Consider the following 13,781-nt stretch of genomic DNA (forward strand, 5'->3'; position numbering starts at 1 on the left):
AATTGGAGGCCAAGATAGAAGGAAAATGGTGCCTCTGCAACTGCATTGTTCCAAACAATCATGATGTGTGCTAGTGGAATGCAGTAGAGACTTGTGTAGTTTGATGTCTTGACTTATTCTAAAATTACTGAAAAACTAATTCTGGATAATTATATGAATGTGTTTATATATATCTTATGCCTGTAGTTACTCTGGTTCCATTAGTCCTCATTTTAAAAAAAATAAAACTACACCAGTGAGACTTTTTTTTTGTGATCTAGTTTGTGTCAGTTTCTCCTAAAGACTGAGCCCTACAAGGGCAGAAAGAGCACATATCAAACGAAATCACTATTAATTGAGGGGCCTGAAGTACTATATGCCTCACTGAAGAGATTTGTTTTGAGCTGGTGCAACTTCCAGGAGAGCATCCAGTTATTTTGCCAATAGGTACATTCAGGAGTTCAACAAGATGGCTGTCCTGAAGTGATCTTTGAAGCCAACAAGCTGGGATTTTCATAGCTACTAGATTTGCATCCTTGAATTTTTAGGCATCCACAAATTCCATCACAGAGTTCAGCTTTTCTCGGTACTGGCAAGTTAGCTGTGTAGCTAATTTAAATCAGTTTAAATATTCTACTTTAGACTTCCCAGTCTGAAAACTTCAGTTAATAAATTTCTTTTAAATGTCAACATTACTTACAGGGTTGTGGAGAGAGACATCTTATAAATTGGAAGCATGCAAACAGATTTATCTGCGGTATGTTGCCACAATTGGGTTAACCTTATGCCACTGGATGACCCTCCCTCAATGTTCAGATTACTTCAAAAGTACAAATGCTCACACATTCTGTATAAAACATAATGTACAGTCTGCAGAGCTCTGGATTCCACAGCAAAAGGAGGGCAAAATAATATCCAAGTTGCATTTTTAGCTGGCCTGTGAAAGAGACATATTTAACATCAAATACACATAACTAGAAAATCCAGCAAGCACTAATCAAGCCTGAGCTATAGCAAGTTAACTTTCACGTGTCATGCAGCAGAGCAGAATGTCAAAGTGCTACAGAAAGTTTTAGCTACAAGAACCTGCTGAGTCTGCACAACTTTTTCTCCTTTAACTTGAACCCCACTATAGACTTTGGCATATAGATAACTATTTCTTTGTGTAGCATTATTTGCGTTATTATTTCTAGTATCTTTTGATACTAGTAGGAAGCTCAGAGGGACGGACCTCCTAGATACAGCAGTCTGAGGCACTTCTGGAAGAGGTGACTGAAAAATGGGGTCATGGTGAGATTTGCATTAGTGAAGTAACCTAGCTTCACATGCTGTGGTAAAGAAACTAGATGATTCTTTTTGCCTTTAATGACCTGCAGTTGACTTACTGGCTACAACTGTAAAGCTCTGAATCCCATTACCCAGCTCATCTCTGTGAAATCAATGAATGTTTCCCTGATGACACATAAATAGCTCAACCCTTTTAATAAATGTCAGGAGTGGTCTTTTGTTTTCCCCATATGGCTCTTGAGTGTTCACTTAAGCCTGCAGAAAAACAGTCCTCTTAAGCATTTTTAGAGCCTTATTAATACAAATGCAAGGCAGACCCAGGCAAAACTAGCAACTCCTCTCTCCCCTATTGCATGGATAAAGGTATCATTGAAGATAGAGTTTATATGCTATTTTGAAAAGAATCACAGTGAGATTTAATATTCCTTCTCTTTACTTGTCTTCTGCTAGCTCATGGCTGTGTGGTGCTGCTTAAGGAAGCTATCTAGACTGATCTAGACTGATCTTTACAAATAAAAAGAAACACACAAAAACCCTTTTAGAGAAGGGGATAACTGCTTGCACTGTCATTCCAGACATGCAGTATTTTTAAGGCTACATATCGTTCTTTGTGGGATGTAGCTCTGCCCAAAGTCTCAGTGATCCAAGAGAAATGGAGCGCTTGCTTGAGATTTGGTCTTCTCGTGTCTAGTCTATGCATGTGAAACACAATCTGCTAAATCCATTAGGCTGGAAAACTGCTCTATCTCTAGTGTAAATCCAGATGATTTTTACAGGTTGTCTAGTACTGGGCAAGATTTATCTAGTCACCTTAAACAAACAAACAAAAAAGTCTTTACAGTCATACTCAAGATTTGGGACTGTGTTAGTAGCTTTAAACCACTTTATCTTCATCTAAACTGGTTTCTATAAGTATAAACATCCCAAATTGTGATAACAGACAGGTAGAAGCCAAGGTTCTTGTCAAGCTGAGGCTACTTTCTGCTTTAAGAAATAGATTTGTTCACTGCATTAGCAGTGCCTGTCTGCATGCATATATGTATTTTCATAACTCTCATAAATCCTAATGAATGAATCTCCTAAAAAGAAATTTGGGTGATGAGTAGTCAAAGGCTTTCCATTAGAAATTTCTAGGATATATTCTTGTGACTTCATGAAAATCTGCTTAAGGGATTTCAAGAAAACCTTCCTGCTTAATAATTGAGCATTATTATTATTAAGGCAAAGTGGTGAGATCATTCTTTAGAGCTTTTGCTTTTTTTTTGCTTTTTTTTTTTTTTTTATTTCTTTTACCTGTAGTGAGCTGAGAAATTTTTGAAGTGAGGTTCAAGTGAGGGTTCTTCTAGATGTAGGTGAAGATATAAACTCAGGCCTCAGCCTGTGTAATTAAAAGGTCAGCAATTGCTTTTACAAATTTAAGTGCAGGTTCAGTATAATCCAATCACAGCCATAGACTAAGAACCTGTTGTAGACAATGCTATGCAAACAGTACAAAAAGTTTCCATGAAAATCAAGGTGCATAATGGTAGAATCTAGATCCATAACTTGCTTTAGTTTTATGTCTGAATTCCAAGATTTGTACCAATCTGTAAACTCCAATTTTATTGATAAAGGTAGTAGCTCCTGGTTACAGAAACAGCCTAGGATAGTGTCAATATTGCTTTGCTGTGTAAACAGTTACCTATGCAGTTTGCACTGGAAACACTTACTGAAGCGGTTTATTTCCTTCAAATAGTAAATCTTCTATGAGCTTTGCAGAAATAGGCTATTGCAGTCATTGTTTGGCCTCTGCCTATCAAAAACCAATTATTTTATGTAGCAAGTTCTGCTGTAAATCTGGTAACTTGTAATGTGTGACTTAAAAAGATGGCGAGCTTGATTTAAAGGTTTCAAATGATAATGTGTTTCTTACTTCCCTGCTGAGCTATTCCAACAATTGATTAGGCTGTTATAATTTTAGAGTGTAATGTAGAATGGTTGTGGCTACATATCACATTCTAATTATAGAAAAGAGCATTTACAGCTGTTTAAAGTCCTTTTCACATCAGATTTCCTTGCTGTTTTAAGTATTGATTTTTATTTTTTTTTTTTCCCTCAAATCATTGAGATTTCAGATTGCAATTGAGTTTAGATGAAGTGACCTGATTTGTGGCAGGCTTTACAGAAAACTAATCCTGATAGTTTTCCAGCAAGAAATATTTTTACTTCATCAGTACATGCAGGTTGTGCTGCAGGCGCCATTCTGTATGTATAAATGACTGTTACTGTCATTGCTACCTAGCAGTATTCCAATGTGAGCATTGCAGGGAGAAGCAAAAATTCTGATTTAATACTTGAAAACGAGCCAGTAACTTAATTGCTGCAGAAACCATAATTAGAAATCATTAACTGTTAATAATGTGTTTAGAAGACTCAAAGCATTGCTGATGGTGAGCTATCATCCACACAATTCATTTACATGCTAGACAAGCTTTAAGGATTTATGCAAGTAGATTCAAGGTGGCAGTGGAGAAGCTAAGAGGAAATAATATTCTAAGCTTTTGCTTCCTCTCATTTCAACTCAGTTCTTGCCACTAGCTGTATAGCTGGGAAGATTCCTTTTCTAAAATTCCACTGTGTCATTTCTAAAGAAAGAATTAACAAAATAAGCTTAATATTTGTACATCTTTAAGCATAAGATGTAGTTCTACCGATCCATTTCAGTCTATAACCTATAGGTTAAATGTAGAACAGCCAGTAACACAAAAACATTTAGGAGACTGTTATGTGGGATCATCTATAAATGCTTACAAGCAAACATTTTGTGTGGTGCTTTTGTTGTAGTTGTAGATTGGTTGGTTTGGGGGTTTTTTGTGCACCAGGATCAATTGTCTTCCCAGCTCTCTCCAGCAAAGTCCATGGAGATCTTGCAAAGTCTGTGTGAGACTTCAGCTTTTGAGATACTTGGCAGTTTCTCAAACAGAACAAAACTTCATGCAGATACCTGATATTTCAGAGCTGTGAAAGCAAGCAGGCCAGCTCTTAACCAAGAAATGAATTTACTTAAATGCTTTACCCAAGCTTTGTCTCTGACCTAGAAACAGAGTCTGACTGACTGGTTGTTTTGTTAAGTATCCAATGGTTGTGGAGGAAATTATATGCTAAACATTCTCTAACTACAGTTTGAAGAATAGTTGAAGTAAAGTTTATTTCTGGAAATGTATAATCTTCTCACATTAGCCTTCTGCCTTTGTGGAAAGGATTACTTGCACAGAGTAGCTGGGTCTGTGACAGCCTTGCTAGAAGAGAGCGGCAAGTGCGGTGTATGCTCCCAAATTGCCTCCCCAGTTGCTAAGTAACAGATGTTCACTTCTCAAGTGACTGGAAGCAGCTTGATTGTCTGGCTGGAGGAAACTGCTGACTTAGGCACAGTGTCCTTGGACAGACATTACACAGAGTTTAATAGTGAGAAAAGCAAAAATCTGCTCTGAAAACAAAATATTTTGTGTGTTGCTCAAGATATTTTATAATACCACACTTTTTATGTTGAAATTAAGCAACCACACAGTTGTTTTTCCTTGAGTGGGAGGGATGCAGTTCTGTGGGGTTTGCTGCTGGTTTTGCACATCTCCCCAAATAAGTCCTAGGTGCCAGGCGAAGCCAGTGGACACTGGAACTGTGAGATTTTTAGCTCTTGAACTCCAGCTTCGAGACTGAGCCTCATACAAAGTATGAGAACTTTCACTTGCCATGATGATGTTAAACTGCTCAAATGTGTTTAAATTCTAATGGGTCATAGCTGAGTGATGGACAGTCATTTGTTCCTCCCTTAATAAGTAAATTAAGACAATGCATTCTTCAGATTTCATTGTTTTTTAATGACTTTCACTAGCTTAAATTAACTCAATCATTTGGAGCATCTATGGCCATAGAAAGAAAGTAATGCCCACACTATCATCCGTGGAATATGATAGTACAGCATCATCTTCCTGCATCAACGTGTTTGATGGTAGATCTTCATCTTTGTATGACAGCTATGCCATTGCTGATCTTATTAAACATGTATTAAAGACCACACGCATCATTCAGTGACTTCAGAGGGCACTAGGTCAGCTCTTCCTGAGGGACTCTCATTTACAAAAGGTCTGTGGGTTTTAGCAAAGATCTTTTCAGCTGAGAGAACGTTTTGAATGCAAAACTGTAATTTCTGAAACTATTACAATAGACAGCCATCTTACCTACAGCTAGTACAATTTACATCACAAACAGGACAGCTCAGTACCCAACATGACAAAAGTCCCTAATGTTGTTCTTAATTTGCTTCAAAAGACTCTGGGACTTAGAAGTGAGATTCATCTAATCCTTTCATCTTAAACTGTTGAAAAATCATTCTGTAGCACCAGACACAGTTGAGAAGGAAGGAATATATGAAGCTATAAACTTTTAGTGCTAGGTAAAATGCTTTTCAAAAGCCTGCCATGAGTCCAAAGTATATGCACACCAAATGAACCAGTAAGAGCGCTGTGAAGGAGGGCCATAATTTATTTGTGCAAGATGATAGCTCTGTTTCCATGCTCCATATGAAGTATAGGGCATTCCTGAACTCTTGACCTCAATGCGCAAGCAATTTCCAATGAAGTTGTCATTCATTCTGGCTTATGCTAGTTGCAAAGGATCAAGACACAACTTTGACAAGAGGAATGATCCCCACTGTTATCTTCTTGCCCTTCAGGTATGCATACCAATTGCTGTTCAGCTGGTAAATCGAGGCACTTCATGTGATGGCTAAGCAGGAGCAGCTGCTGCTGCAGAGCTACACACGACCCTATATCCATCACTAGGATGTTAAGCATGGAAGTGCACAAAACCTGTAAGTTATCATTTGAGGTATCTCTTGTTTCAAGGATGATGTAGTTCAGACTCTAGTATAGAACAGCCTTATCTTTTTCTCTAGACAACCACTGAGAAATTGTTTCTTGAGTGTGGAAAGGAAGGGAAACCAAACCCTGAAAAAAATATACCTGTTGTGAGAAAAATGGTGAATAAATTACAGTAGTATGTTCTGATCTAACATGAACTGTGTGATTAAATACTTTGTGGTCATCTTTTATTGAGGAAATAAGGACTGAAATTACTTTAGAGAGTGTGTTTCCAGCTGAGAAAAACACTTGAGTATTTCACAATTATAAGCCCATGAACACAGCTCTTCAAGTGATGTTCTTTATTACTGTGTAAAATCTTGAGCTCCTTTCTCAAAGCTTTTACTTATTTCTTCTAATCAGGCAAAATTCCCAGTAATTCCATAACACACTCAAGTTGTTATGCAAGCTATTTATAGATGATTTTAACAGAAATAACTTGGACAAAGCTATTGTGGAAAAACTTCTGAGCAGTAGCAGGCTGCAGACTTCAGTATCTTTTCTGAATCCACGCTAGAAAGAATCTGGAGGGGTAAGTGAGGCAGCTTAAAGCCTTTTAAGTACCTAGTGTGCATCTGGCAGTCGCTGATGAATGCTGAGTAGCAGGTTTGCTGGTCTCTGCTCAGCTGAATTGCAAACTGAATTTGCAAAATACAGCCCAGTTTAGAATGAAAAGAGAAGGTTCACCCACATAATAGCATCTCTTCAGATGATGATAGATGTAATCCAGAACAACTTACTATAAAAATAGACTTCTGGTTCTTTTATTTTGGCACAGAAACAATAAGATGTAGGAAGAGGGGAGAGAGCATGAGAAACACTGCATCAATAGTTCCCAGTTGAGCCTGGAGACAAGCCTGTGAAGTTGTATACTCCAAAGCTCCCTGACCAGGGTTTTATCTAAAAATGCTGGAAAACTTACTTTCATCTTAAGTTCCTGCAGAAATATGTGTTATTGCATTTTGATGCTTGTGTTCTCTTCGTGCCCTTAGCAATCTTTGTACTCAGTAAAGTTCAAATAGACTTGATAGAGGAATAAAAGGCTAAAGACCTTTAAGTTACTATAAGGCTCCTGAAAATAAGTAGCCTAACCTAATAAAAATTGAGCATCAAGTACAGAAATTGTATTACAGACTATTACAGAATATACAGAAATACAGAGAAATTTTATTACAGAACTATGAACTATGTTCAATTTGCACAGGTAGAGGTGCTTTATAAACTAAAGTGGGGAGCTGTTTGTTTAGATATGAAGGACAGATGTGGGAGGGGCTGTAATGCCACCTGTTCACCCAGCTCCAACCCAGGTGAACTGATATCTACATCAGCACTATTACTTCCTCTTTTCCTTGTCCAATATGCTAAATTGGAAGCCATACTTAAAAAACAAAAAAGAATAATATAAAATATTCGGACATCATCCGCATTCAGTCTGCTCAGCAAGCAAACGCTCCCATCGCAAGTCTGATCTTTGTGCTACAATGTGTTTGTTCAGTTTGTTGTGTGCTGCAGCCTCAGGGGCAGTGGAGACTGAGTGTTAGCTGTAGTGTACTCTAACCTGACAACAGCTGACCATGCAGTGACGATCACAAGCTCCTTCTAACTGTTAGCAGAGAGTGGCTGTGGCACCAGTCCTGCGGTCCTCATTGCTTTATAAGGAAGACAGAGTCAGTCCCTGTGTTTTGTATTACTGTGCATCTTGAAAGCATTAACGAGGTGATGGAATGTCAAAGCAGCATTTCTTTCTCATCTCCACAGGCAGCCTTTTTTGTGTGCTTTCTACAAATACCTACATTTAAAAATCAAATATACTTGGTGCAGTAAGAGAAAATTCTTTAACAACCATAAAGAAATTCGTATCACGTCTGCATGCGTAGAAATATACATACATGCCCAATCACACACACATACAACTAAGAGCCCATTTTACTTTCCAAATAACTTTTTTTCAACCCAAAACCAAATATACATTTTAATCTCCACTGTAATTATAATCAATGTCTTCTTCTAGGAAGATAAAAAGAGAAGAGTGAAAATCAGGAAAAGGGAAATGTTAGAAGCCCTTTCATTAGGGCTTTATGTATTTAAAGAATTTACATTTTTAACCAGTGGCAATTTTATTTCATACTACATAAGCTTTAAGGATCCTTTGGAATAAACAGCATGAAAGCTGTCATTTAGGAACAATAATCTATTTTCTGTTTATTGAGAGTTTGCTTTTTTTTTTGTCCACGGTGTTTTGCACGTGGCTGAAAATATTTGTTCAAAGTGATAGTCATCAAACAGCTTATTCTGTTTGGAATTGATTTGTTAGAGCTGCTTCTGTTATGAAAATAGAGGGAACGATGCCAGCTGATTCCTTTGGACTGCAGACTGCAACGTGGGAGATGTCTGCATTCCTCACAGTTAAGTATGAAGTTCTATAATAGAGTACCTAATAGCCACATATGAACACCAAGTAGAAACCTGCTGTGACACTCTGGATTTCAGGAGAGGAAGCCTGAAAGGTACATTGAGATCTGTGGAGACCACAACTTCACAACTGTGATTCAAGTTTAAGATCATGGATGGCCCCTGATTTGGCCCATTGTGCTGAAGTTCTGTAAAGAGTCTTCTAACTGCATAGCATCTCAGACACTGTCTAGCTAATTGAGTTTAGGTATCTTTGGAACTAAACGAGTAAGCCTGAAATGCTTACTAGCATGTAGTGTTCTGAATAGTCTTTTTTGATTTCCAATGAGTTCAATTTGTGTTTGATTTATTTATGTTTTTTTATACCATAAGTTGGGATAATTCTTTCTTAAAGTATTCCATTTAACCAGTAAATGTAGAACATGAGTATTATTCATGACATCATTCATGTAGACTTTCAAAAATTCATCAGCAGAAACTGTATGTAGTTGTTACCGTTCTGTGAACTCAGAATCCACATCGAGAGCTAATTTCATTGCAAATAATGATGTTTGTGTGGATTTAAGAGGGTCAGTAATATCTCCAGGTGCTGTCTGTTTGGAACTTGTGATTCTTATGATGGGCCTATGTACAGCTCCCAAATTTCAAAATTGAACTAACAGCATAGTTAGATATCTTGTAAAGAAGCAACATTCACACCAATAATAGTAATTAAGTTCTAAGGAAAGAAAATAGGTTTGATTTAGTGTCTTTCATTATTATAAAGCATCCTTAGGAACCAAAATATCACAAAAACCAGTAGCAGGATGATGAGAGCAGGCCTAGCACTGTTGCTAAGCAACCCTGCACATTAGCTTTAAGGCACTTGGTACTGTGATATGATTGGAATAGAAATCAGAGTTGCTGTTTTCTTTAGAAAAAATATTGAACATATTTGTTGCATTTTGCGGGAGAGGTAATGAGACTTTTCTAATATACACTGCAGCTAAATACAAAGCTTGGAAACATTGTGAGCGTTTAGCATCATTTTGTAGAGAAGCTGATTGCCACGTAGCCCTTGATGTGTCCTTGCTGCTTTCAAAACTAAATGCTTCAAAAAGTATTTCCACTGGTAAAAACTATTAGTCACAGTGCCCTTCTCACCAAATTATATATGGTATGCTTGTGCTAGATGTATTCTTCTTGAAGGAGGTTATTCCAAACAGACATGCTAGGTGATAGCAAAACTGTGATTTAGCTCTGTAACATAGCAACTTTTACTAATCTCATGAAGTCTATACTGTAGGCAATGACTGCAGCCTACTTTCTATTTATACAAGAGTAACATACATTAAGAAAACATGTGAGCTACTATCTTGGAACAGTAATAAACGGAGTCACTGTCCCTGGAGTGTTTAAGGAAAGGGTAGATGTAGTACATGGGGGCATGGCTTAGTGGGCGATATTGACGGTGGACGTTTGGAGTAGATGATCTTAAAGATTTTTTTCCAATCATAATGACTCTATGATTTTGTATTTGTTTTTGTGTTAAGGCTTGTGCTTTGGAACTAGGACTAGTAAGTATTTGGAATGTCATTGATGAGAGCTTGTGATGTGAGACTGTAGCCAGCTTGCTTGCTCCTGTGGATCTTCAGTGAGACTGCAGCAAAAAGTAGGGTAGCAATAATCTTTGTTAGTGATCAGAGTATCGCTTCTAACTGAAGCAGATCTGTCTGTTGAATGCTGAAGATCATCATCATGAACATTCAGTTACCCCTTAGATTTGCAGCTTTACACTTGTTACAAAATTCTGCAATCATCACTTCCTCAGTAATTTGAGGAAAGCCTTCATTGCATTCCCTTTAAAAAAAAATAGTAAATTAGAATCCTTCCAAGGGCCATAAAGTGTTGTTCAAACCATGGAAACCCACAGGTATAGGACAGCTAATGGGTCCATTCTAGCTTTGTGTAAATATCACAAATAAGTTTGTTCTTTTACCTATTTATTTTTTTTTTTTGTGATTTTCTTTTCCCCTGAACTGCTCTTGCTTTGCTGCCTATCAAACATCAACATAAAACCATTAAAAAAAAAAAAAAGTGAATAGATTACTATTAGCTGATTTATGCTGCTCTTCCCAATAAATCATATTCCAGAATAGAGTGTAGCTGTAAGATTTCACAAGGACAGAAATTAAATTTTTCTGTACAAGACCTTCCTTGACCTTCATCACTTTTTTTTTTTCCTGGCTTTAATTGCACCAGATAAAATGCCCCAGCAGCAAATAAATGCCCAGCTATGCTCGTGGCATTCACTATACATGGCTTCACTACTAACAAGGGAGTGACACTGCTTTTGACAGCTTTGCCCTGTAGGATTTTTTCTGTGGACTATATTTGTACACTCTCGTCTGTGAGCCATGAGAAGTATTTGCAATACAAAATTATCCTTGACTTTCTTATATGACAGGAAAATTAGCAAGAGACTCATTGTAGCAATATGAAATGAAGACTTAGTATCCCATGCTATACTGTGAGAAAAGTCGGGCAGGAGTCTTAAACAAGCTGTTTGGTGCAAGCACGTAAGCTGTGCTGTATTTTTGTATCCTGCAGCACAGAATACTTAGAGATTGATGAAAGATGAGTGGTATTGGCTCAAGAAAACCTGCGGGCCAGTGTGATGTGCTACAAGATGCCACTGCAAATAATCCCAACAGTCTTAAAGAGGAAGTTTCAGTGATGTTAAGCTTTTAAATGGAACACCCTCTGAATATCAGATATTGAATGAGATGAAATATGGGGAATTTTGTGCATAAAATGCAAACTAAGACTCTCATGCTTTCTCTTCATGAAGATAGGGGTATGGAAGAAACCTTAAGTAAAGCACAGCAGACCTATACTCAAAACCACTGCTAGATTTTTATGTGAGTAAAACTATCATCAACTCTTCTGGGCTGCCCAGAGGCTTTCCCCCACATCTTTGCCACGGTTTAGTAGGGTATAAAGGCATATATGGAGATGTTCTCTTCAGGTTATCTGAAAACTTATGATGAAATTTTGGTGTGGAGATTATGTAGACAGCATGTGAAATTAAATGAGCCACTTAAGCTAGAACATAAACATCTTTTTTTTTTCCCCTGCCGTTTCAGACTATTTTGGAACAACAGCAGGAAAAGTGACGCTGCATTTCATAACTTAATTTATCATGACATAACCAGAGTGAAAAACAAAGAATAAGAACTTCTATGTATTGACATGGATTTAATGAGCCAGAGTTCATTTTTAGCAGTATTCATATACCATACAGACAGTTTTAACCTTCAGTGCTCTTCTTGCTCCTCTAGTGTTTTTATACTGTGCATATCTGCACTGATTATGTAATCTTTGTTCTCACTAATGTCTCACACCAGCATGCAGGTAGAACCTGCTGTACTCTTTCATTTTGCCTATAGAACTACTAAGTAGAGCTTCTTCTGCTTCTCTGCAAGCAGCTGAGCTGATACTCCTACATCCTACATGACAAGCCATGTGCAATGCTTTGCCTTATTACTTCAGAGTTTCTCACATAAATTTTTACTGGTAGGTGAAAATACAAAGATGGCAAGCATTTGCATAGGAAAGTTGTATGCAGTGATTTGTCAGGCAAGTAGAGCACTTTTCTGAAACTCTTCTTTCAGCAATGAGGGTAAGTGGGGGTGAACAGGCCAAGCTGGAGAGGAGAATTAGAAACAAAAGATGTAAAAGGAGAGGAATATAGTAGAGGAAAAAGTGATTTGTTTCAGATTGGATTGGGGGTTCAAACAATCTTATTCTATTTTTAATGCAATCTATACAGCACATGCAATAAACAGAGTTTATTAAGAAAGCCTTTGGGTCTGTTCTCCAAATTTTTCTCCAGTAAAGTGAGTGAGGGCCAGAGTTTTACATTAGTACCTGCTGTATCTGGCATAGGGCAACTCTCTCAATTTATCAGATAGTAATTAAAAATGCTTCTGTAACTCCAAGTATATCCCTCAGGTATTAAATGTACGTATAAATGAGTATAAATTATTTCCCTGCTGTTGATAGTGTCCAAAGTTATCTTATCAGTGCACCTCTACCATGATTTCCTTTTATCCTGATTTATTCTCTGTGAAGTGCGAAAGAGTGGTTACGTTGCTATCAACATTTGCCAGCCTCTATGCTTGGTTAATTAGTGATTACAGAAGATCAGGCCAAGCTTTTTCACACTGCAACAAAATCCACAGTGCATTAGCCTTCAGACTAAAGAATTTAAGGGAAAAGGTTAATATTAAACTCAGAGCTGAGATAGCAAAGAATATTGGAAGTGACATGTTGGCCATGAGCTCTGCTTTGGGCTCTGGGGAAAAAAAATAGAACAAGGTTAGTTCTAACCTTGAAATTAACCTTTTTCTATTTTTTTCTTCAGCTGGAAGACCACCTACAGGCCAAGATGTCGCCTTTAATTTTTTGTGTGTATTTCAAACATAGACTTTGTCCCACTTTTATGGTTTAGTCTTTGAAGTTATCCAATATGAAGTGGCCACTGTACTGATTAGACTGTTTAACTGGGACTGTAGGAAAGATTAAACATTTGTGGTAGTAGTTTTGTTCTGTTTCAGCAGATCCAAATGTGTTTGTCTTTACCTTGCTGGGCTTCTTTTCCTGTGATCCCTCTTTTTTTTTTTTTTTTTTTTCTTTTTAAATCTTTTTTCCTGGCTATTTGTTCCTTGTCATTTGCCGTACTCTGATTTCATTTGTTCAGCTCTTGGCATAGTATCCTAATATAGTCAGCTGCCTCAATGAGTATGTGGAATTTCTGCAATTTGAGTAAATATCAATAGACTGTTGAACTTTTATATTATGCATACTTGTAATCAAGTCAACTGCTAGAGAATTTGCTCATCTATGCATTTAGATGGGGAAAAAATAGTCTGTTAGTGTAATTAAAGTCTATATCCCATTGCACAAAATGGCCAAATTAAGGTTTTACAGACAGGTTGAATTCCAACACTTCCTATTTGTTTAGTGCTTGACTTTGCAGTCTGAATGCTACTTGTTATAATGTCATTGGGTGAGGTAGTCTTCATTAATAAGGCTTGTAGCTGTTGAAAGTAGAGTAATAATAATGCCATAAACTTTCATTTTCCTTAATGAAGATCCAACTGAAAAGGCATCAGCTAAAAAAGCCTGACAATACTAAGGAATTGCATTCATCAGTAGGCTCTG

The sequence above is a fragment of the Coturnix japonica genome, chromosome 12 (assembly GCF_001577835.2).
Source record: "Coturnix japonica isolate 7356 chromosome 12, Coturnix japonica 2.1, whole genome shotgun sequence".
Taxonomy (NCBI): domain Eukaryota; kingdom Metazoa; phylum Chordata; class Aves; order Galliformes; family Phasianidae; genus Coturnix; species Coturnix japonica.